Here is a 23,783-nt window from a genome sequence, read left to right on the forward strand (position 1 = left end):
TTCACAGAAGAACACCTCCATGGCCTGAAATAAGGAACAGCAGGATTCAGCCTTCCTCTTTTACATCCCACGAATGTCTTCTCAACTCAGAGAAAATGCACATAATACTTTTCAGAGCTCACGGACTCCTTTGAAACAGCCATTGCTAGAGCTGAGTGTCGGGAGGCCTGTTTTTTCTGAATTCCATGAAGTCCTTGTTCATTGGAATAATGATCCTGTCAGTATTACTGGCACTCTGCTAGAGTTACAGTACGGGTCTGACCTCTGAATGTGCTCTGTGGCACAAGTGGACTACCACTTGTTACCACATTGAGTTCTGAAATGAGGTGAGAAATGTCAGTCATACTGTAATCTCAAGCCGAGGTAAAGTTGCCTTACAGAGTGTGAGGGGGTGCACAAGGGAACTGCAGCCACATGTCAGTTTATCATTGCTTCGGACTTGTTCCATCTATTTATTATTTAAGCACAATTTCACAAACAAATACCGATCAAACACATCAACCACTCGGTGGTAAATTACTTAATAACTGTTAAGAACAGAACACTAGATATGGTTTATTGGGAACAGAACACTAGATATGGTTTATTGGGAATTTTTCAAAGCTGGTTCATTGGGTGATACATTAAAGAGAGACACGTTGGGGTCCATTGATTGAGACCGTGGTGAGGACTCTCTGACTGGCCTGATGTCCTATGCAAGTCACACACAACAATAGAAAGCAGAAAAAGGACTGACTGTAAGTGATCTTGTTTCTCTTGTGTTATCAGCAATCAGGTGCACAAACATGTCATTGGTTTTCATCAAGTGAGTTTGTAGTCTTACATCCTGTTGTATGAAAGTGTCATATAGAGGCTAATTGCATGTGCGCCAATGAACAAGATACAGGAATATTAATCAGATATTGTATTACAAATCAAATATACATATAAAGAAAGGCAATATCCCAACACAGTAATCACTACATCATGACAATAAACTCATTGGCAACCATGTTACATACTGCATATATTAATTCAGCTGCAATAAATCAGTTAATTAATAATGGTTCCATTGAAGTTCACTGGCTCAGTTTAATCACTATAAATAATAGACAAAAGACGTTCCCAATTCTAAAGGCACAACAGATCAGTTGAAGTCAGCCTATAATGTACATTGTTGTGCACAGTGGTCTCCTTACCATAGTCTTCCTGATCTAAAAAAGGGAGCAAGAAATTTGAGTGATGTGTATAACTGCATCTACTTCCACATTTTCTGGTGCTCATCAGCAATATTCAGTGAAAGGATTACTTGTTCATAAAGCATTAGCATTTTAAGCTACAACATTTCTGGCATTATCTTTGTATCCAGACGGCTGTGGCAGGCTAATTTGAGCTGCGTACAGTGGATGCTATTTCAAGACAGTGCCACAAAGCTTGGGTGACAGGGTCTGCCTCATAACCTGTAAATAGTGTTGCTGTTTCCTGTAAAGGCTTGGTCTTGGAAGGGTGCAGAGGGGAACTTGGAATGCATTAAGTGTTATACACTTTCCCTGAAGTGGAAAGGAACTCTATTGCAGTATCCCTCAGTTTTTACCTCAGATCAGACAAGAGCAGCATCACATATTATCTGAAAGGCATTTGTAACAACAGAGAGCCTCTAACAGAAGTAGGAATTATATGATGGAGCTACATACATCTTGTGTGGAAAATTCTGTAAGTCGACTTTGCTTTTTCCTGTTCTGTAAAAGTCTCCTGCCACGATTATTTAGTTTATGAATAGTGTAGAAAATATTGTGAACTTCATTTGTTGTACTTAATGTTTTTGGGCAAATATGTTAAAAAAAACCTACAGACTGTAATAAAACTAGAGGCTACTATATATACAGAAATTTTAGATGAGAACACTACTCCCTCACTACCAGTAAAATTGTGTAAAAGTGGTAAATGATCATACATATGAAACCAACTTGTATGGCAAATGCAGTTAGTACATGGTAAATGGTGATAGTATACCTCTGAGCTGATCAATCAGGAGCACTGCATCTATTGGTAGGATTTATTTAATCCTTGGTAGCATCATGGAAAATGCAGTGTATTAGAATGCCAGATTTTTATTAGTTATTAGAAGTTTTATTAGATGGTATTAAGTAACTTCAACTCTGCCAGTTGTTCCAATATAGTCATACTTTCTGGAGCTACGAGTGGATAAGGTGGAAACATTGTTGATTGACTGCAAGTAATAGCATAACTATTTAGCCTGTGGGCAGAGGAGATGTCTGTGAGACAGGGAGATCGAGACACAATATGATTTCCTTGATGGAGGCTGTTATTTATGCAGACTGTACTTTTCGCCTCTGACCTAACATGTCTGAAAGTGTGTTCTGAATTGATTTTTTATTTGACAGTACATTGAGACATGGTTCTGTTTCCATTTGAATCTCTAATGCGGTAGAGTAAACAAACAATCATACCACACAACTGTCATTACTTTAAAGGGTAACCCACCACACAGAGCCGCGTATATATTTAAGGTTTCCAAAAAGTATGTTGATTTTATTGCACGTGTATGTAAAATGTTCAATACTCTTGGCGCAAACTTTTTTTTAGAGTCACTGGATTGCTCATTCAGTGCCAGGCATGATGTGTACCAAAGGAGCAAGCAAGCCAGCAACAACAGTCTAAATCCCTCATTCTGATGATGTTCTCTGTCGGTGCTCTGCCTTGGGTGTCATAAGGAATCGACGACCATGAAATGTCACCTTTTTTTGATTTGAAGACCTCTCTTTGAGCATCTGTGTCATTTGGGTTGTCCTCTTCATCAGATGTGTCTTCTTGTTCAGGATCATACTCAACATCATCCTCATCCACAGACACATCCTCCTCAATGTCACTTTGCTCTCTGTCCTCAATATCACTTTCATGACAAAAGAAATGGTCAGTAGCCTCATAGACAGTGAATCTCTTGCTCATGTTGAAATAGACTGATGCTGCTGCAGAATGAAACTGATAACAACTCACCAAGCCTTATTTATAGATACCAATGTTCCGAGAATTCTGTGCATATTGTTCACACCACGCCCCCAAAGATGATACAAAGTGTATCAATATTCTGCGAGAAAAGTTGTGTTTCCGTGGGGTTAGGTGTTATTTCTTTTTTTTCCGTGGGGTTAGGTGTTATTTCTTTATTTCTTTGACAATTTCTTTTGTTGTGTTAAAATAGCTGTTTCTGAGGATATCATGAAGACCTGTTCCAATAAAAAAGTAAATGGTACTTTTCACATATCTTAACTTGAAAACGGGTCAAATTTGACCCTAACACAATATAAGGGTTAATCTATACATGATACATGTGTGGCATTGTAAATTTGTCACTGTGTATTTATAGCATGTAAGCGGTCTGACAAAGAGCATATGATGGCAGTGTGCACAGCTACAGTGAAACCACTGGAAATGTGCAGGGAAACTTGTGGGGTACAGTTGTTACCTATGAGCTCTGACCTAGCTGTACAGAGACAACAGCTGCCCTGCTGGAGGGGGTCCTCCAAGTTGGATGATACTGGAAGCTACATGCCGGGCTGTGGAGTGTAGTAGAGTGAATGGGAGAGCTGTAACCGGAAATATCAATGAACGCTGTAGGTTTGTCTGCAGAGATCAGTGCAGGAGGGGTGGCGAGCAAGATCTGACACATTTGTGCCAATGGAAGGATTCATGGCGTGTTGTGCTGGTGGCAGTGCTGTCTTTCAGGAATGGAAGGGAGCTACAAAAGCTTTTCCTGCTGTGAAATCCCTGCTTATCTGCAAGGGAACACAAGTCTGTAATATCTGTATCAAATGCTCTGCACAGACAGCACAGCATTCACACCCAGCACCTCCCGCCACTCCACTCAGGGGTCCTCTACATGTTTTCACGCCTATTGTGGAAGGAAAATACAATCTGATTTTGGGGAAAAAAAAAACAGTCTGTTCCACTGCCACTGGCGACACATAAAACCCGAAACAGTCTGTCTTGACAAGCATCCGCAGAAAGTGGAAGCTCATTAAGTTCTCTAATTGTAAGACTAATTCACTCTTTCATGGTGATTTTTTTTCTTCTCAGTAGTGTTGGCTGAAAAACTGCAATCATAGCTGGCACAGAGGACTGCAGCTATTAGCAGTTTGAACCTCAGTTGAATTACAGAAATTCGCTTCATGTGCTCTAACAGAATGAGAATGAAAATTCACACCTAGGTGTTTACTTCAGAGAATGAAGGGAGTGACAGATTTTCTCACATGATCATGAGGTGATGTTGTGTGGAAATTCAGATACCGCTTTCTTTCTTTGACTCTTTACTGCTTACAAAATGTGAATCACATGAATGTGACAGTGAATGCTCGTATACCTCAGTTTGGCAAAGGACTGAAGTAGAATTGTGTAGATCACAGGTGAGTGTTGTCCTCCCTGAAGATTAGCCTCATTGTGACAGCCAGGACACACCTGAAGTGAATTAAGAGTCTCTGAGAGGAGTGTTGATGCTGCTTTGAGGGACATCTCTATGAAATTGGGCTTCTTTCTTGTTTGAGATTGAGTGATTCTGCTCTTATGAACACCAATCCCTGTCAAGACCAGATTGGCAGCAGTTCCTTTCAATCATAGTGTTTTTTAAAAGGCTGTCAGCCTTAGCTTGGGTCCCCTGGTTGTGCCTCTGTCTCAAGATGTGCCGTGTCAGTATGAGAGCCAACCCTGTAGCCCCCATTCCACTGCTGCCCATTCATTTCCCTTGATGCAAAAATGTCAAAGAGTGGCATGGAAATGTCAGCAGCATTATTTACAACCTTTTACCCAGAAGCCATGATTGTCCATTCCATTTCATCGGTCGTAAAATTTTTGGAATGCAAAAGCCGTGTGAATGACATTATTTTTCTCACACAAAGCTGATCTTGTTGTCCAGTCGAGTGAACAACAGGAACCTGTGACAGGTTTGTCATTAAATGACAAAAGAGGGTTTAAAAAGACATTGTCGTCTCTAACGGCCATGTGCATGTGTGTGTGCGCGCAGGATGTGTGCTCATTTTGAATACTGTGATCTCCTGAATGCATTCAGTTAGGCCTAGGCCACAGTCCTTACGTGCGTCACAGCTGTAATAAGGGATGAGGCAGACGGCCACGCTATTGGATGAAATGTAAATGCACCCTTGTCCTCGGTGTTGTCAGGGAAGAACTATTTGACTTTGTGACCAACCCTGCATCACACGGAATCAAATAACATCATTTAAATCTGTGACTCAGTTGATATTAGCATTCCATGGAGGTCCCTCTACAGACATTGAGTTTTATTTTGCTTGATTTCAGGAGGAAATATAATGTACTAGAACATTCTAAGAATAACTTTCTAAAAAACAACCCATACACAACCCATAAACAGGCACTCACCCAGGCATAAATATGAAAAGGCGCTCTCTTGTTGTGAGATATCAAAGTCAGGGAAGTTGATGTGCTTATACTGCTAATAGGGATGTGACATTCACAACTTTTATTTGACCTAAACCAAGTATTGAGTTGTGCTAAACGGGTTAGCATTTCAAAACTAACTGTGTACCGCCGTGTTAGGTTGCAGGAGCCAGGTGGTGCATTTTCAACATATTTAACTGTTATTATACCATTTAGTAGTTAGAAGCACTTTCTGTATAACTCCATGATAAATTCAGACTCTTATGATATGTGGTTAACAAGACTCAGGAATTGTGTACTGCCCAATCCAATGGTTGATGTTTCAAATAAACGTTAAGCTTTTCAACAGTACGTATCTCTGTCTTCCAGCTTTTGTATCCACATCCTCTACTCGTATCTAATCTGTTTTGTGACATCCTTATGTCCATTCTGGGCACAGTGGGGAAACGACACACCTGCAGGCCTTTCTGCAGTAGAATGGCAGTGGCCCCAGTAGTTATCTTTAGCAATTATATGGTAAGTCAATTTGACTAAAGTTTCATCATAGGTAGGGAGAGAGAGTTGCTGAAAGTATACATTGCTCTTTGAAAGGAGGGGCGTTAAACATGACCCTTGATAAGTGCACTCAGGATTCTCCAGAGTCAGCTCCCTGGGTATGAATCCTGAATGAGACCTCTCTGCCCACGGCTGCATGGTTAATTTCCTTTCTGTGAGATAATGAAATAATCTATCACAGACCTGTCATAATCATTACTTTTAATGTGGGCAAGTTTGTTTGCGGTGACAGTGAAGTGCCAAGAGTCCATGCTAATCTCTTGGACCTATTCTGTGAAGAAAGTGTATTGTATTGTTGTGAAGGTTACATGCTCTCTTTGCTCTTCAGACGGACTATAACTCTGCAACTACCTGTTGGAGTACAAAGACCCAAAGAAACCTGTTCTCTGACTGAGTCAAGTTTGTGGGTTTTCACGAGTGAGAAATCATAACTGCACTTACTCAGTTTAAAACAAAAAAAATGTTTCTTCAACTAAAAGGTCTCTGACCCAATATTGCATGTCAATGCCTGCTGCCTCTTTCTGGTGGAAGGGGAGGGGTGCTGTCAAATCACAAATTAACTGCCACCAGCAGTAAAAATGGGTCAAGGCTAACTTTCTCGTTAGAACTCACTGGAGAGGGATTTAAATCACTGTGACACCAATAACAGACTATTTAATTCCTGTTAAAAGTTGGACTGTTGCTCATTCCTTCTGAAAATGTATTTGATGTTTAACACCTTGACTTTTGATCACAATAAGCAAGACAACTGTATGTTTCATCCATTGTAATGTAATATCCAAGGCTTTCTGTAAAGATGTTGTGAAAGCATTGAAATTTTGATCAATGTAAAGCAAGTCCTGTCATTTTCTTGGCATGAAGACCTGCTTTTTTCACTGTTACTTTTTACTTCTCCCACTGTTACTCTTTCTGGGATTGCGGATTGTGGTTTTCTTAATTGAGCATTATGCGGTGACCTTTACAGTGCAAATATATAATGGCAAAAAATTTCAGGCTTTGCAAAGTGTTTTAGTGCCAATGGGCCAACATGCTGTTTTATTGAGTACTAGATTTAATACTAGAGATTGCTATTTTAGAAAATATTAATAAAAAGGAATCATTTCTGTGGCATGTATGGATTTGGCTAAAATGTTGAGAGATGCTTTAGTGTGACATTAATGCAACTGACTTGCAGTAGCTTTTGTCCGCTTCACTGTCATGTGAATGGTAAGCTCATCATAGAACTAAAGCTTACTGAAGCTGTTTTGACACAACTTTGAAAAACTAAAGTATGTAATACAATTTATGTCACAAAATTATTACTTTCTTGTAAGTATTTACAGTGCGTCATATTTTCACTTGAGTTGATGAATGATCTCTGTATTCCCACTCCAACGTGTGTCTCACTAGATTTTCACACTGTTAAATTCAAAATCATTTATTCCTAAAAGGGTTGGTGAGGAACCCCTTATATCCTGTCATTAATATGATGTTTTTGAGACTCTACCCATTCTACCAGTTGAAGAATGATTCCTCATTGATTAAAGACCTTTACAGTCCCTATCAACAGACTCTACCCTGAGTGTGTCAGAGGTAGGGTTGGGTATCGTTTGGGTTTTTTTCCGATACCGGTGCTAAATCGATACTTTTAAAACGGTACCGGTGCCTAAACAGTGCCTGAACCGATACTTAAAAAAAGCACAAAATGATGGTCGACGACATTAAAGAACAGCTTTTTTTTTTGCTAAGGCAAAAATTTGAACTTGATATTGAACTATTTTAAATTAACTATTAACAGTTTAAAGTATGCTTAAATATAAATATAAATAAATACAAAACACTTAATAAATGTTCGCATTATTAGCATATGTTTTCACTCTTTATATTTTGTAGCCATGTCTTTCTATCTACCACATGGAAGCAGCATAGTTGCTGTGATATCAACATTGAATAGATATGGGTGGCGTTTTTTTTCCCACGGAAGCATTTCACATGGCCTCAGAAAATTGGAGGTGTGCTCCCGCATCAGGTATGACTAATGGGAAAACAATACGGGAAGAAACCTAGCGCCTTAACAACCCTTTCTCATGTAACTTATTTTTTATGCTATGTAGTGTGCGGGTTACGTTACATGGTTCATTGTGTTTTCATTAGCGTTATTAAGCTTCTCACAGTTTTCAGTTAGCATGTGCTATATTTTTTAGAGTTAAATCGCTGTTTCCTCAAAGCTAAAATTAGCTAGAATCTAGTGTTCTAATCGCACCGGTTTTAGCATACGTGCTAAATGGCTAATCACACTGGTATGACCGTACGCGCGAAAGGTTAGGTGGCACTGAAATGAGGGACTGAAATCTGCCTTGTGATTCGATGCAGTAGATACTGGTCGTATAGGAGCCGGTGCCATATTGGCTCTGGGTTTCGGTACCCAACCCTAATCAGAAGGAGGGATTTATGCTTTATGCCTATGGTAAAAACGTGAGGGAAAAGTTAAAACACTCTCCAGAGCATTACAGAATGAGACAGAAAGGATTTATATTTATGTGGCCTGTGAGATATCTGATTGGACTGTTTTAAACTCAATATTTAAATGAGAATACAAAGAAGGAAACATATTCCCTCCATTTTCTTAATAGATGTTTTTGTCATCAATGTGTATATTTATGTCATGTAGTGATATACATGACAACAGGTAAAATTTATGTAATATTGCTGAAAATGATTAAATCCAGTGTGACTTTGCTCAGTGAATGCTTATCACTGTGTATGTGTGTTCCAGAGATTGTACTCATATGAAAGCAGTGCACAGTTTTTATCAGGATACTTACCTGGAGCCTTTATGATTTCAGTTGCATCTAAGGATAAAATCCATTAGCATTCTAGTCTAAAGAGTATGTAGTGATATACCGAGAATCAATATGGTTATATGAGGTGAAATTAGGCCTGCAAACCATGATGACTGTATGGTGATTCTGCAGTGAATGCATGACTTATCATGTATAACTGTGGTCATTATCAGATTGAAACCCCTGACCCCTTCAACCCTTGACCTCTTGATCACCAGTGTGGCATCTTTAGTACTACTATGCTGCTAAACAGCCATCTATTTGTCCTTTCTCAGGGGAGTCCTCCTTTAACAGCTCATCTGTAATGTCTGACTAATGAGCGGCAAATTACTGTTTTGACTGAATTTGGCCCTAATACTCTGCCTCCAGGTTTGTCCTTTGCCGACGACTGCTGTGGAAGAGGTTGGGTGTTGGGAAAGAAAATGCCTCCATTTACCAAGAAATGTCATTTTAGACTGTGATGTCACTTAAATTAGGCCATCAACTCTTTAGCTATCATAGAGTTTCAGAATAATCAATGAATAGACAGGCTTTCCTTGGAGACAGTCTTGTCCCTTGGCCCTGGTCATTTAATATGATATCTCCATAATAAACGTTATCTGTTTTGATATAGTGTTGAGAGATATACTTGATAAGTACATTTAGAGGCACTGTAGAATGCCTGTTATAATCATTTACCAAAACTTTATCAAAACTCTGGTGTTGGATATATTGTTACAAAATGCTGGTTTAAATGCTGAAAATTTGTGAAAATTCTTCCGTAAAATTACTGAAAATCTCATTGAATTACAATGATTGGAAGCTCCATAGAATGTGAACAGGTGTGCACTATTGAACATTTTCTATTGAATGGCATTTTGCTCAATATTATTAAATTTGCTGTTAAAGCACAGCGAAAAATAACAGATTATAGGAGAGTGTGTGAAAACCCCCTTTGATGTGAAAAGTTAGCTCTTCATGCCACGCTGGAAGCATAGAGCTCCTCAAAAAAAAACACACAAAAAAACAACTTGTTTTCTGTGAGAATTCTGTGTTTTATTCAGCAAGGAACAGAAATGATATATGCAGCACTGGCTGTTAAAACAGGCTGTAAACTGCAAGAGGAATGAGATGAACAACAAACTGAACAACAGCAAAACAATTAATTACATCCCAGTGCATGTTTGTGTGCCTGCCTGTTGACTAATTAGATGGATTTCCCTCGGATCTCATTCTATCTCCTTCATCAGATGTTCACTAAATTATCACACTTCATTCAGTCAGGCCAGAATGCTCCATTCAGCCATTCCTCATTACAATGGCTGCAGCCATCTGAGTGATACAATGCTCAGAGTCCAACTGATTTAGATCCTTGGCTTTTTTACTGCACCAGTAACCAGAGGATGGTTCTGCATTCTTTTTCCCCTCATCTTTTTTGAAAGGCAACATCCTCTCTTTAGATTGGTGTCTATTTAACACTATGGGCCCTATTTACGTGGTGGGAATGCAGCTTTCAAACACAGATATAAATGTATCGGTGTTGTAAGTAGGGTCTGTCTAAATCAATTTTGGTATTTTATTGGTGCAAACACACATGGCTTGAAGCACACATGTGCCAGGATTACCTATCTACTCTGAAGAGGGTGGGACAATCAGGTACCGACCAATCAGGATGTGTACCAGATTACCTTTAACAAATCCTCTGCCACAGAGTGCCAAGGTGCATTGTCATTTACGCACCTCCCATTGCACAGAACTAGAAATGGGTACACCCAATATTGTGAAGGGATCTGTGAAATACAAAACAAAAAAAGATGAATGCTTAGGCTACATAACCCCACCGCTCATCTTTGATAAACATTGTGCTAACAGTTAGCAGCATTGTGATTAAGTATTTGACACATTGCAACTGAAAACTTTGACCACATTGAATTAAATCTGGGCTCAACGCATGCAGGACCCACAGCCAACTTTATGAGATTAAAATGAAAATGGCCCTGGCCCTCTTGAGACTGCTTTTTGCGTCAGGTTATGAAGGTACACCTTGTCCTGACTACACCTCTTTGCGTGTGTGTCACTCCACTGCACATAGTGTTTTCACCATTAATTGGCATGCATATTGGGTGCTTGCATTTACTCCTCCTGGACAGTGTCTGCTACTGAAAGAAAACATTTGTTTGGTCTTGTGAAGAAGACACAATAAAAATATGTTTGAAATGTTCAAAACCCACTATGGACAGGGTTTTTATATTACTTGAAAATAAACACTGAACAAAAGAGGCAGCGAAAAACATTGTTAATAAGGCTGGGATCATTTCAAAAAAGATCAAAGGGTTTGGGCTGAGGAGCTGAAAGGTCAATGCTTACAAAGAGAAGGGAGGAAAAGCAACACTGATAACCCCTGAGAATGTAGAGAGTCAAAACAAATGCCAGGACACTTATACAGAGAAACAGTGCAGGAGCAGGCTCCCAGTGTTGTACAGGCCATTTCCTGACAGCACAATAGAAGGACTATGCGGTGATTTTTCTTTAAAGTGTAGATTTAAAGTTCCAGCTTTTCGTGAATATGTCACACTGCTGCTGATGTAAATCTACTGCAATAGGAGCAGGTCGAATGTGGAGCTGTGGAGTTGACTACGGAAGTGAAGGAGTTATTTTCTATTATCCTTGACATGCATCAAGTGGAAATGTCAATTAGGTGTTTGCCCAAAAATCCAGTATGTCTTCCAGGGCTTTTAAAATGCTCCCATGAAATGAACAAATGGCAAGTTTCATGCACAAGGGAACATATGTTCAAATTTTCATGAGTACTTTTTACTGTTCATAATTCAACATAAAAATGGCCAGAAAAGAAAAGGCTCAAAATTTAGTATTGATGAATGCAGCTGATTTTCTGAATGATCTCTCTGATCTTCCCGCTTTTAGGCTGCATAATTTCAAATGGGGTTTAGTGGTCTTTTGACATGCTGATACTGTACTGATGCCTTTGAATACATGGGAAAAGCAGAAATAATCTCATGATTTTGGGACTCCTGTGGATACAGGTATGTAATGCAGCCTTTTTGTTCTCACTGTGATTTTATCGCTGAAATGAAGTAAAGGTCTCGAGAAAGCAGACTACTTCAATCAGCAAACAAATGAGCACTGGTACAAACATGATTTTCCCTGCTGTGCTTGCAAAACAAACAACCTACCAAAACACACAGGGCAAATGAGCCATGAGTAAAGAAAAACTAGAGGGGAGCGACTTTTTTAGGTAACTAGCATAATAAATGGCATCACTTTTGATATACCACATTGTTACCATTTTTGTTGCTCTTTATTACTCAGCCAACCAATTGGATGCTATGGCCTACATAAATAGCTAGTCATCTAGCTTCAGTTTCCCTTGTGAGTCCAGCAACAGGCATGCTAACTCTGTCAGTCTGAAAGCTAACATCATCTCTTAATCTTCTGTTCCTAAAAAAAAATACACCTCCAAATCTGGCATGTGTCATATATCTTTCTCCACCAAATCTCATTATGGCAGGGTCGCCTGCATCTTTATACCACAAACATCAGCTATTTTTCATGTTTATTGAACATTAACAAAATACTTCTCTGAGCAGATAAGCCAGTAATGGTGCTACTCATTCTGGGATAACACACTTTTATTGTGATGAATGGCCAATGAGCAAAATAGTGTCAAATGAAATGCTTACTGTTAGCCAATAACAAACTTAACTGTTGATTTGAATTATAGGACATGCGGAAAATCGTATTGTATATCTTTATCTTTGGGATTTTCTGGGTTTTGCAACATACTGTTTAAAGGCAGTCATTGCCAGCAGCAGGTTGTTCAGATGGCAATGAAATTTTGAATGACCTTAGTATACAGGTACTGTGTAATTACCCCTACTACTTATGAGAGAGGATCACTGTCGCTCAAATTTATCATTTGTTGAAACTTGAAACATGTATATACAGTCCACGAGACATAATAAGCATCTCAAAAGTCAGGATTTTCACACATAATCCAGAAATAATATAGTGACTACATTTGAAAAGTCTGGTTACAAGAAAACACATTTACTTGTGTCTGTTCTATTTAAGCATGCATGCTGTTTTAGGTACAATTCCTTTCATACCATTTTTGTGATGTTTTCAGATAGTAAATCAAACCGTTCTGAGGCTGTGTGTGGCTTGCAACTTGTGCAGACTGGTACCAAACGTCTTTATTAAGGTGCGCTATTCAGTTCCTCTGATCTGAAAGACTCTTGTTAAAGGAGAGCCAGAGCATTGATTACACATGCACCCGTTTGACCGCTGGGCCTCTGTTCCCTTGAGATCAAAACCTCTCATTATGTTATATCAGTTGAGTCCACTGAGATGTATCCATAGCCATCACAATGGTCATATCTTTCTCTTAATAGCAAGTGTCTGCCTCATATTACACCTTCCTCATTCTCATCCTTCCCAGGAAAAGCTTTGAACTCCAACCAAAATAAAGGCTTATTGAAGCTGAGTGCTATTACCTGTCTGTTTGTTTTCACTGGCTTGATCTATATGTGTTGTGTTTTGGCCATATCGTATTCCCCTGGCTCTGAAGAAGATCATTATGTTGAAAATAAGCAGTGGACTTGTAATGCAAATAAGCTTAGGTTAACCATTTATGACTACCACTGTACCATTTTAGCCAGGCAAGTTCATTTGCTTATAAATATCAATGTTAAATTAATTCAAACCAACAAATATGAACATAGAAGTACATATATTATAGTGATTTCTAACCTACCTCATATAGATTAGAAGCATATTACATGCTTTATATTTATGACCTACAACTATCAGTTTGCTAACTACTCATAATGAAGTCAGCAATGTATTTATCAATATAAGCAGACCCATTAAATACAGTGTATTGAGTCTCTTTATGTAAAGCTCAAGTAACTCACACCTGCTCACTCATTCTCTGTAAATCAATAGAAACACTGCCAAATTATTGGCAGAAAAATGAAGCTAAAGCACACTAAATAATTTGTGTGACATTATATGAAACCATTACAAAAAAACCTATACAACCCTCTTTGTTTTTTTTTTTTTTAGCTTAGTGAACCCACTGGATGAAAATATAATTAGCTAGCAAGCTAAATAAGTGGCTGGCGTGCAATCCTTTTTAACCCAACAGATGACAGGTTGGTAGGTTGTGGCTAGGCATGAATGGCAAATCTAGCTCATGTTCAGGCCTACCTTGTAACCTTGATACCTGTTGTATGTTGACATACATAATGGTATTGTGGTTCAATCATAATTCTTAGCAAATGTATTTTAAGAAATGTTTTTGGAGCCTTTAGAGGTTGAATTGTTATTATAGCATTATTAATCTTTGCTTTGGAGCTATACTAACATGATGAAATTGTATCTGTCTTGGTTCTACCTCTGTGATGACACTTTTAAAACATGACATATAAACATAGATATGAATCCTCAAGATACGGTGTGCAATTGTTGGTATTTTCAATATCAAAATCAGTCAATCTTCTCTGAAAAGCACTGCCAAATGGTAAATGTTAAGTTTTAAAATGGTTTTGACTCTTAACATTTCTCCAAAAGCAAATCCACTCTCGCTCCACTTTGACATTTAAGCTGATGAGTATTCATCATCTTACCTTTTGTGTAAATCTTGTGTAAGCAAGCAGACACATTCCTCACTATAATGGCTGTATAGGTATGTGCAAGTGCTTATTCTCAGGAATTATGTGCACCTTTCTCATCACTCATCCTCTTTGAGGGAAGATGCTTTAATCTTGCTCCTCTTTCAGGAGTGAAAGCAGATAAGAGGCCAGAGAATATTTGCAATGTCATCTTTGAAAAAAGCCTTTAAATAGAAATGTGCTTTTATCACTTTCCCCTTTTCATTCCTAATCTGGATGGCTGTCAATGATACGTACAACTGGAATGGAATTGCATACATTTGAAAAATTGATTAAAACTACTGAGATTGTCGGTATCATGATAATATTTATAGGTTTTTCAGTGAAATGTCTTCAGGGAGCTATTGAAATGTCATGCTGTTAAGACACTTTGATAGAATATGGTGTATGCAAGGAGCACTTTGGCTGATGTGTATTAGAAACACATCTATTCTTTGTTAGCTCCTTCTGAATACATCTCACGCTTGCAGATTGTTCCCTTAGCATTTCTGTATGTAGCACTACATGATGCATTGCTTTGCTCATCCTAGACAATATTTACACATTTTACACATTACAGATTATTTTGTGTATTTATGTTGTAGCTGTTGAGGTGCAGTAACAAGTATACAAGACCTGTTATTGATATGAAAAATTACTTGAAATGTCCACTTTTTTCATTTTATTAAGTGAGGATGCTTTACAGCAGAAATGTGTCCATCTACTAATTTCTCATATTGCATCTGGAGTTAAGAGACAAATTCCTTCAAGCACATTTCTGGTAGTGGTCTGTAGGCTACAACATCCCTGTCTTTGATATTTCCAAATTTGTTGGGGGTTTCGGAATAGGAAACTGTCAGCAGAGCCCAATTAAAAGTAGTCCACAACAAATAGTCCTGCTCAACTACCATAGCCTGCCTAGATTTTGGAAACATAATCCTCTAGCCCCTTTTTTCATACTGGCTCATACTCACAGGTGTACAGTACAATCCTGTACTACTGACTAAACTGGATCACTGAATGTTTATCTGAGAAGCTTACTGCAAGTCATTGTTTTCATATTCTCTAGGATGATCTTTTGCACAGAACTTGCTTGGAAGTCTGCCTTTGTGAAAACATGTTCAGTAATCGTGTATTCAATACCTTTATTCTGCAGTATATTGGATATTTAAAATAGGTAGGATATTCTTAAACATTTACTTTTGACTTACTTTTCATGGTCCAATTTGTCTATGTCTATAACATTTATAAATTTTTCTGATACTATAGACATGTGGATTAAATATTGACTTGCTTTGCCTTTCTGTAAATGTCTTTTGGCTTTGCCATTCCATGGCTCACCATCACACAGAGGGAATACTATAATCATCCTCTCTAGTGTTTCTCAGGCTTTCATTTCTCCTATTTACTAACAGCTACCACCACTCACAGAATGGTATACCAGGACTACGCAAAGTGATTTCATTACAGTACGGCAAAAAAAAGTCTTAAAAGGCTCTCTCATATATTGGTCTGATTGTGATGGAAGCTTTACAGATGCGGTTTGTGCATGCAAGCCAACGTCATCATTGCAGCCATGACATACAGATTTAACCGTGTTAATTCCCAGAAGGGAATTATGTCATTTTTAATGTTTTGTGTTTCATCTTTCCTGTAAATCTTTTTATGTGTAGCCACCATTAATTGAAAGTTAATACTGATGATGGTGTGAGTTTGTTCCTTGGAAATTATCTTCATTGAAAGAAACGATTTAGATTTATCAATTTACACAGACCTGTTCTGGTGCCTGTGTTGATTTACACAAAACATTTGTGATTTTTTGAGCAATTGGATATTATGGACATATAAGCGCTTACACATATGAAGTAGTTGAGGAATGACTGGCAGGGCCAGTTTAAAGGCGATGGACCCATGCACTCTTCACAGGTGAAGGACAAGTCTTCCATTCTTTTGTGTGAGATCACATTCTATCATCTGCCTCTGGATAGGTAGACAGATTTACAAACAACTGGATGTACTATGGCTGGCCAAGGTCTAATAATACTAAAATAAACAGCAATGGAGGGGAAAAACACACACATCTGCAGAATATAATCTTGCATTTATCATAACTTCAATGAGTAGAAAAAAAAATCATATTCAATTCTGCTCAGAGCCCTCTTACAGTTAAAGAGCATATCTACGAGAACTCGAGCTGTTCTGCTGCTGGTGCTCAGAGATAAGAATGTGGTGTTGTGTCATTATAGCTTATTACCAATCTGTATTCACATGCAGTATAACAGGAAATAATTAAAAGAGAATAATGTTTTTTTTTTGCTTCAGCTTGCATTTTTGAAGTTATCACTTTTTTAGAGATTTCAAATGAAAAGGGGAGAGATTTCACATCAAATCCAGAGTTATTAAATATTTCTCATTCAGTGGAAGACATGAATGCTATTGGAGAATCATTTTTGGTGGGCTGTTTTGCTGAGAAAGGGTGTAGTGTGGATTGGAAATGCTATCATTTCTGAATTACTCTCAAGAATTTGTTGGAAGAACATGATTATATTGGCATATTAATTTAAACCATCTGCATAATAATATTCCATATTTAATTATATTTGGAAATTTGCTTTTGGTGTTATGCAAACACATTTGGTAACTACTCAATAACGCATGCTCTTATGTACTTAACCTAGTTAATAGCAGGGTTAACTGCTCTCCTGACACTTGATTTCTTTGTCAAGTAGATACCAGCACAAAGCTGAAATTCAATTTTATGATCTATGATTCATGACTGAATACATTAAAAGACATTAAAGTGAACACTTCTATTGAAAGCAAAGCCTGTGTTCCTCTATTGTATTGATCATGCACAGCTCACTTGTAGTGTGAACTTGGTGCTTTAGAGGTGTGAGACACTGACGTACAAATGAAATATTCTTGGGTTCCCACCAAAGAACATCCCCTGAGTTATTTTCACCCAACTTCCTGTTAATTTGTTCTTAAATCATCTCACATGGTGGCAGATGGTCACCCCACCCCAACTGTCTTGACCTCTCAAACCAGAGAGATACATGCACTTTTCCAGTAATTCAGAATAAATCTTTTTAAAAGACTTCATGACTCTATATAGGCCAAGCAGCCATACCACCCTGTGACTTTCTTTTCCTGATGGCTGAAGCTAAGGAGGGCAGCACTTGGTTATTGCTTGGTCGGGAGACCTCTTTGGAAAAACTAGGATACTGCTGGAAGTGGTATGAGTTGATCCACAGGAGGCGGTCTTCCCTCTGTACCCAACAGAAGGCCAATGCTCCAGACTCACTGTGATCATTAAAGATGCCATGGAACTTATTGCAAGGAGTTTCCCTGGTGTCCTGGCCAAAATCCCAATCAGGCTCTTTCAATCTGGCCCAATTTAACAGGTTGAATAATTGCCTTGGTCTGGCATTCTGGTACAGAATGGCTACTGTGACTGACCCAGTGGTAACTCACTTTGGTGATGCGTAAGCTGTGGTGAGTTGCCCTGCTCTCCTCCCCCACCCACTCATTGCAGGGTACTTTGAGGCCCTGAAAGATGCTATAGCCATTGATTTTCTTCTTACTGTTGTTGCTGCTATTACAGAGTGTAAAATAAATGAATAATATCATGACATTAAAGATTAAAGATTACAATTTATGAGTTAAATCACTCTCAATCTATCTTTTAGCTTGTGCTATCTAGGCCATTGTACATAGAGTATGATGTACTGTAGTTGTTAATGCCATTACATTATGCGTGAAATGACAGCTAGATAGTTTGCAGTTTATCTTAAAATGATCTGTTGTTATTAATGTTGAAACATAGTGGGTGAACATGTCAAATAGTTGATTCAGCTGATTCAGAATCAAAATTTTAAAAAGTTGCTTGTCTGCTTGTCTATAGCTGGGGATATGGCTGAGCCCTTCATGACTAGCTGTTCTTTTGATATTTAGTATTTTTTCCTTTTATCATTATAGCATTTTTCCTGTTAGAATACGTGAAGCCATTCCTCTCAAGTGTCCACATTTACAAAGTATTGCCAACAATCATATTTAAATACAGACATCTATATATAACAGCAATACTTGCAATATACTCAGATTACACACTATGTCAACAATAATAAAAAAATATAAACGACATTTTAAAATCTGGTTTGGCAATCTGAAAACAAAACAATGTTATGGTACTATTAAGAATGCCGATGATGCTCCTTATTCTTTTGTCAGTGTCTCTCTAAGGAACAAAGTTAGGCTCCTACAAACTAGGCTGAAACTGCTTTGAATGTTCCTCTGCTTCAGTATGTGAAGCTGTGTTTTATGTGCTGCACACATAAAAGCAGGAGCTCCAACAACAGGCGTGGAATATATCATGCTGTTCTTCTGTTACCAGTCGTACCATCAACCTCCCTTAACTCCCTGCTCAATTTGCTTCGCTGCTTTGTGAAAATTTTACATTGCCTCAGGCTTCAGTCTCATCGTCAGTGGGCCTCGGAAAGCAGGAAAAAAACCCAAGGTAACCCCCTTCAGAAAACTTGCTCTGGGTTTCCAAGACAATGTTCTTTCAGGTTCTGACTGGAAATGAAGGCTTGTTAGAGCCACTCAGGCAGGAAAAAATGTTAGTTAGATGGCCTTTATGCATTACTGTGTCAAAAAATTTTCTCTTGAACATCACAGGTCTGTTTTTTTTTAGCCAGCACACCCTACTCTGACTCTGATTCTACATGGACCTCTGCTGAATTATTGAGGCACTCTGCTTTTGGAGGGGACAGCAGTGGGAACGAGTGAGGGCATCACACCCTTTAACCAGCCATTACCTTTTATACGTGAGAGGACACATCAAATCCCACATTAAAGGCCTGTCATGCGTAGCCCTGCTATATCAGACTGAGGTGACCTCTCGCTATTTGAAGGTCCACTGCTCCTGTGCAGATGATTCCCTGAATGGACATAATTGCATGGAAAGGACTTGAAAGATGGGGGTTATGGTTTGTCTAAAAGAAGGTGCAGTACCTTGAGGTGAACAATAACAATCGTTCTGACCATGAAAAATAAAATAAAAACAATTAAAGCATTTTCACTAGTGCTTCCTTACATTTCTAGTAAATTCAACAAAACCAAAATCACATTAGATGGACTTCATACTGTTGCATTCTGACAGTCATCATAGGCCTATTACAGAGTAAATTGGCTAGACCTCCTCAAAATGGGTTTTGGATTTCATCGTTGTTGTTTTGATATGGCTAAATCATATTATTGTCCATAAAATACAGATAATAATAATCATTCATTTCAGCTAAAAAGGACATTAAGTCCTCTCCACATGTCTGTCTCAGGGATGTAGAAGGATTGCTAGTGACAGGTGTTTAATGTTTTAAAGGCAGCAGTGGCTCCCCTTTGGCCCCTTGTCATTTTGAATTACAATCATCAGTGAAAACGGATGGGTTAGTCACTGCTGTGACAGTTGCTCGGCATTGCTAGGCAACACACGCCGCAGGGTCGGGCTTTAATAGTCAGGCTTTCTGGTGGCAGTCCGGTCTGGGAGGCTTGTTCCACGCAGTGGGAAAGACAGTTGAGTAAAATGTATTCTTTCTCGCTGGAGTTTGCCTACAAGTTCACCACTGTTTGGCCAGCAGGGAGGAATTGCTCTGACCTTTCCTTTGTTTGTTTTGCTTTGGCCCCCATGGTTACAAAGAGTTTGCCTTTGCAGGCAGGGGTGGGTCACATGGAAGTAACTGAGTGTGGATCCCTTTGGGAGATAACAGTTTGGTAGTGGCTCCATGTTGAGCCTCTACAGTAGATGGTGAACATGCTTCACAGCCAGGGAAAGGCCTCACTCTTGCACAGGCCTCATTTGTGCCCTACTCTGTTCTCCTGGCACTCTGTTCCTGACTGTGTCTGAGTCATGAATTTGTCTTTTGGGTTTGTCAGCACCTTAGAGGCAGGCCAGAATAAGTAAAAGCTTGGGACATGCCAGCTTGTTACTTGAATGATTGTGGTGTCTTCAAGATGATGTTGAAAGAATAATATACCAGTACTGGACTTTTTAATCTCAGCTATTTCATGATATATTCTTGTTCTAAGTCCATTTCTGAAAAACGGCAACCCAGGGTTATGTTTACAGAATAAATATTGACATTTTGCTGAATAAATTAATAAATCAGATTTCAAGTAACATTTAATAGAGTGTGCTCCAAAATCATTTTCCCCTTATAAACACTACACAAATCACTCTGTCAGGTTACTTTCAGTGCCCTCTGATACAGTAATTTACTAATGAGCACACTCCACACTTTGTCCACTTCTGATAACTGCAAATCCATTCAGATTTTGCAGCTCATTATATAGTGAGAACCTTTTGCAGAAAGTTATGACTGATGTTCTAAAAACATTTTCACTAGGTATGAACATATTAGAGGATTTCACATTCACAATTCACATAGAAGGTTTAATTCAGAATCCACTGCTGTTCTGAACAAGTAAGACCATTGAAACTCCTCCATTGAAACACCCACAGAATATAAGTACCTGAATGTACAGAAATTGTCAAAATAGCAACTGCTCGATAGTGCCTCCTGTCATCAGTTGCTACCATAACACAATTTGATGGAAGAATCTTAGCTGCTTTAAAGTGAAGCAATTCCCTCCTCTCTGTATGAATTATTAAAGACATTTGCTGGTGAAATAATATTCTGTTATTTTTTAAATGAACAGCAGGCGTGAATCATCTTTTTCTTATGGAATTATTTTAAAGCAATGTTGGTGTTATGAAGATGAAAGAAGCTACAAATAGAGTAATATTGAAAATAAAGTGTGTTATGGAGTTATGTATATTTTGTTGCTGATACATCAGTTCTCGTGCTGAAAATGAAAAAAAAATTGAAACATATTCCAGACAGACCTTCATTGTCATTATTATTTCATCAAATCACATGTTCATTTCTAAACAATGTTCCAAAACTCCACCCTTCCTGCTTTTCCAGGATAACATCCATGGATCAGCAGTAATATTGACTATTTCAATATCCAAATAGTTGAGATAATAAGCATATTGTATTTTCAGCTATATACAGAAGCTTGATCATTAGTATTATAGCAGTGGTTTAAGTAATGTTATACCACTGAGCAAGCTCTATACTTGCTCTGAATTGCTCAAGGAAATAACACCTGCAACAAAAGGATCTCATGAAAAAGTAGCTACTGGAAAGAAAGCTTCAAGTGGATGTCCCCTTGATGAACTGCTTTAAGCTGTTATGAGCCCACGCAATATTGCAGTTATAGCACAGGACACATCAAAAACGTATGCAAGCGTGCACGCATTCATACGCACAGTAATTACTTCCTCTCAGTTGGGTGTGTATGTTTACTTTGTGTCGCATCCTCTGTCTTCCTGCTGAGGTTACCAGAAGCCACCTGTTGTCTTCAGCTGCCAGGAATCCATTTCCAACTCAGCCCCCAGTCAGGCTTTCCCCTTGACCAGCTTGATGCTTGGGCGCCTGTTCACGTCCCCCAGGGGGGTGCTGGGTAAACAGCTCAGTGGTCATGTTGTTATCACGGCCTGATGGGAAGGGATGGCTGATTTTCAGGAGCAGATTGATTGTGTTTCTAAAGAGCGTTTATTCCCTCCAGCTCTGCCATTTAAAATCATCTCCTCTGTCTGACTTCCATCCCTGTAATTAAGCATCAAGGTACAGCTGATAAGAAGGGGAATCACTTGTCTATTAATTACCTGGGCCCTGTTCTTTCCTTTTGTGGCCTGTAACTAATTATAACGACAAGCTTGTTTTCCCCCCGTCAGATGGACTTGATGTTCTTGTTCTGTGTTCCTGAGCCAGCGAGACTGAAAATAACCTGATATCCACCAGCAATTCACTGAAATCCCTCTTGCACGACTCATTGCGTTCTTTCAGCTCCAACTCAGATTACCAAAATAACCATCCATCTAGCTGACTGACAGCTTCTATTACTGTAAAAAAGACAAAGCAGGACAAAAGACATGAATTAATAGTATTTCTCTTAGTATCATAAAATGTGATCACTTTCAAAATTGTAGAAAAATGTGTGTAGAAAAATATTGGTACTTCATGAAATATAGTGCAAATAAATTGGTATTTCTGTAGTTGAGGTATTTAGGGAAACATGTTTGCCTGTAAACTCTGCATGGTAAAAGCTTTAAGTGTGCTGGTGAAATCCCATTCCCATTCAAGTGACAGATGTGAAACAATTACAGTTTTTTTGTTAATTGTGGTATTTTGCCCCTGGAAGTTTCTTAGACGTTTGGAATTCACAGAAAATCCTCACTGTCATGGAAATGACACATCCCTCACTGGCATATCCCATGCAGATATTGTATACAGGATAATTAATTAAGATAATTACAGACAAAATGATACAGTGTGTGAATAATGTCAGAGATGTGCTTTTCCCCAGTGTCTGTCTGCCATTAACAGGTTGTAAATTGCAGCAGTGTGCAGAACTGGAAAGTTCAACAAATGATGGTAGAGTGAAATGGTACTGTGCAAATATTGCCATCAAGGGGACAATGAAACATAGTGGCCCATGAGGAATGTTTCCTACTCTTCTAGCATAACATTTTCAACAATTTCACCTCTGGCCAGTTCTCCCTTTACCCTATAGTCAGTGGCAGGACTCCCTGATGCCCTCTGGAAAAAAATAATGAGCCATAGCATTGATTTCCATCATCCAAGCCGTTACTTTCCTGAGCTCTCCACTACCTCCACTTTAACTTGCCTTCAGAAGACTGTTGAAGACCCAGAACCTTTCTAATTCTCCTCTTTGGAAACAGGGGATTGTGGAGGAGGGACAGTTCTTAAGGTACTAAGTTTCTGGCCTGTGCCCCGGAGTGCATGTTCCCCGAGCTTCCACCCTGCTGTATGATAATGATGCTGTCCTCTGCTGTGGCTCAGGTGAAGAGGATGTGTGCGAAATCACATCTTATTTACAAACCAGGCACTCGCATCACATTCCAAGGTGTGGGAGCCTCCAAAAGCAATTTAGCAGTTAATCCTTTCCATCTGAAAAGCCAAACAGTTTCTTTGCTCACAATTATAAATGCAAATCTGAGACCTGGTATGATGTGTTTCCATAAAGCATAATTAGTTTCCATCAGCAAACGGTGTGTAGGAGCATTTAAAAATGGATTGAAAATATTTTTCAGTTTTTTTTTTCTAGGTTTTATACAATGTGTTTTTGGCAGACATAAACTAAAAGTACCACTTGAAGCACACAAAATTGTCCATAGCAAAAGTTATTTAAAAAAGTATTTAATAAACTGAGTCGTTAAGTGATCTTTTGCTCCCAAAAACTTCAAAAAACATCAAGAAAATCA

General features: G+C 38.6%; 1 protein-coding gene across 1 annotated transcript in view; it reads left to right on the top strand.

Annotated features, from left to right (window-relative positions):
* Window positions 1-1,540: 1,540 nt before the first annotated feature.
* LOC118788035 (LARGE xylosyl- and glucuronyltransferase 2) overlaps window positions 1,541-23,783 on the top strand; it is a 101,627-nt gene continuing 79,384 nt past the window's right edge. Inside the window, exon 1 of the mRNA XM_036543867.1 lies at window positions 1,541-1,692. The gene's annotated coding sequence lies outside the window, so the exon portion shown is untranslated. The remainder of the gene's footprint in view (window positions 1,693-23,783) is intronic.

This window comes from Megalops cyprinoides, chromosome 13 (assembly GCF_013368585.1).
Source record: "Megalops cyprinoides isolate fMegCyp1 chromosome 13, fMegCyp1.pri, whole genome shotgun sequence".
Lineage (NCBI taxonomy): Eukaryota > Metazoa > Chordata > Actinopteri > Elopiformes > Megalopidae > Megalops > Megalops cyprinoides.